This window comes from Mytilus edulis, chromosome 4, assembly GCF_963676685.1.
Source record: "Mytilus edulis chromosome 4, xbMytEdul2.2, whole genome shotgun sequence".
NCBI classification, from domain to species: domain Eukaryota; kingdom Metazoa; phylum Mollusca; class Bivalvia; order Mytilida; family Mytilidae; genus Mytilus; species Mytilus edulis.
Genome location: NC_092347.1, coordinates 78,013,402 through 78,016,446, shown reverse-complemented (window position 1 = coordinate 78,016,446; position 3,045 = coordinate 78,013,402).

Genomic DNA, 3,045 nt, shown 5'->3' with positions numbered 1-3,045 from the left:
ACTTCAGTATGTATACTATAAAAATTTATCCTGTTGGACTTACTTTAAATAAAGCTAATACTAACAATGACCACTTCCCTTTCCTCGATCTTGATATCTATATCATTAACGGGAAGCTTAGTACAAAAATGTATGATAAAAGAGATGATTTTTCATTTCCTATTGTTAATTATCAATTTTTAGATGGTGACGTTCCCTTGTCACCATCTTATGGTGTCCATATATCTCAACTTGTCCAATTCGCTCGTGTATGTAACAACGTATTAGATTTTAGCGAGAGAAATTTATGTATTACTGAAAAATAATTACAGGGTTTTCGATATCACAAACTAGTCAAAACATTTACTAAATTTTATAATCGGTATAAGGAAATAATTCGTAAATATAACTCAACATGCAGACATCTTATACGTTCAGGTATTTCACATCCAATCTTTTATGGTAATATTCTTTACAAAGCACAAAAATGTCAGTATTCACTTCAAAAGCTTACAAAACCTTTAAACAGACTTATTTTCAAAGAAGGGATATAGTTACAATACTCTTGTCAGGTCATTAAAGATTGCATATTTTGGCTTTAATCTTGATTCACTTATATAGGGTCTTTGCATCGGAACTTTAAAATTTAAAAAACAGTTGTTGGCATGACACGGGTTATGTTCTTCTCATATATTTTATGATAGTATGATACTAAACCCCTAACGGGAGGGATTGTACCTGATATTCATATGATGAAGACATAATCTTTCAATCAGTTCAATTGAGGTCTGGAGCTGGCATGTCAGTTAACTGCTAGTAGTCTGTTCTTATTTATGTATTATTGTCATTTTATTTATTTTCTTTGTTACATCTTCTGACATCGGACTCGGACTTCTCTTGAACTGAATTTTAAAATAATGTGCGTATTGTTATGCGTTTACTTTTCTACATTGGCTAGAGGTATAGGGAGAGGGTTGAGATCTAAAAAAAATGTTTAACCCAGCCGCAATTTTGCGCCTGTCCCAAGTCAGGAACCTCTGGCCTTTGTTAGTCTTGTATGATTTTTAATTTAAGTTTCTTGTGTATAATTCGGAGTTTAGTATGACGTCCATTATCACTGTACTAGTATACATTTTTTAAGGGGCCAGCTGAAGGACGCCTCCGGGTGCGGGAGTTTCTCGCTACATTGAAGACCCAATGGTGGCCTTCGGCTGTTGTCTGCTCTGCGGTCGGGTTGTTGTCGCTTGGACACATTCCCCATTTCCTTTCTCAATTTTATTACTGGTAAATTATTAAACTAGGGATAACGGTTACCATAAATTACTTAAAACCTTTTCTAAATTTTTCAATAGATATAAAGATTTGGTTTTGAAGTTTGGTTGGACCTGTAGAAAACTTATTTCAAACGGGATAGCACATCCTCATTTTTACGGAAATGTTGTTAACCGTGCCCGGAAATTTAGAAATGATCCCTGTAAACTTATCGCTCCTTTAAATAAACTTATTCTAAAAGGTAACCAATTCAACACTGTAATAAGATCATTGAATATTGTTTTTATTGGTATAAATATTGATTTTGTAATCAGTAAATTAAAAGCAAACTAAATATTACTAGTATGTTATATACATATACACATTCATGGATCTACAATCTGTCGATACCTGTAACTTGTCATTGCATAAGGTCATGTTTTTCTCTGACTGTTTATGACATCTTTACACTAAATCCATTGAATGTTGGATGTGTACGGATTGATAATTTAGTTTTAGATGCATGATTTTTTTATTAGTTGTAAATGGCTTTGAACTAGCTGTCAGATAACTGCGAGTACTCTCAGATCTGTTCCTAGTGTCTTTTTGTTGTCGGGATGTACAAGTACCCGGCCACGTCCACTTGTATGTTTGTCCATCTGATGAGTTAAGCCTTTTTCAACTGATTTTTATAGTTCGTTCTTATGTGGTACTATTATACCACTGTCCCAGGTTAGGGGGAGGATTGGGATCCCGCTAACATGTTTAACTCCGCCACATTATTTATGTATGTGCCCATCCCAAGTCAGGAGCCTGTAGTTCAGTGGTTGTCGTTTGTTAATGTGTTACACATTTGTTTTTCGTTCATTTTTTTATATAAATAAGGCCGTTAATTTTCTCGTTTGACTGATTGTTTTACATTGTCATATCGGGGCCTTTTATAGCTGACTATGCGGTATGGGCCTTGCTCATTGTTCGGCTATAGCTGTTAATTTCTGTGTTATTTTGGTCTCTTGTGGACAGTTGTCTCATTGGCAATCATACCACATCATCTTTTTTTTTATATTAGCTACCTATTTATATCTATATCAATGTTTATATCGGGTAATATGACCGCCATCGATAGTCTCTGGAGGCCAGTCACATGCACTTTGGAGATGGTTAATTAGATGGCGTCTAGACTATAAAATACACACGAATTGTGGATACATATTATTGAGCCTATGCGTTGCAAATTGTTTATTTTAGACTTTTATACATGTTTTATCATTTTCATGTTATATAATTTTAGTATGTTATTATAACTGATCATAAATCAATATGATAATTTAAGTATAATCAGTGAACATGAATTTGACAGCTAGTGCCCCTTTAAATTTTTATATATTTTTTTTATTAAGACTAAGCCTAATTGAATGGAAATACATATCACTGAGGAGATTCAGAATATTACTTGATCTTACTTCGTAAAATAGCTGAAAAAGTACCGTATTTTTTTTTGTAGGTCAGGCATGACCTGCATTTTCATTTTCATAGGTTGACATGTATGGATTAAATCTGGATGTCTTCCTATATAACGTGCATATTGGATTGGAATAATCAAATACAAATAGTGCTTTCTTGTGCTATATCAATTAACATTTTTTTGTGGTAATTCAGATAAACCATAAAATATATTTTTGCGTGTCATTTAATTTCAAAATTTTATTAGAAATACTGTTTATTGTGAATCCTATAGCTGCTAAAAAATAAAATTAAAATTAACGTTGAACTTAAATTTATTGATTTTGTAAAATAACTATTATGGATACGAGA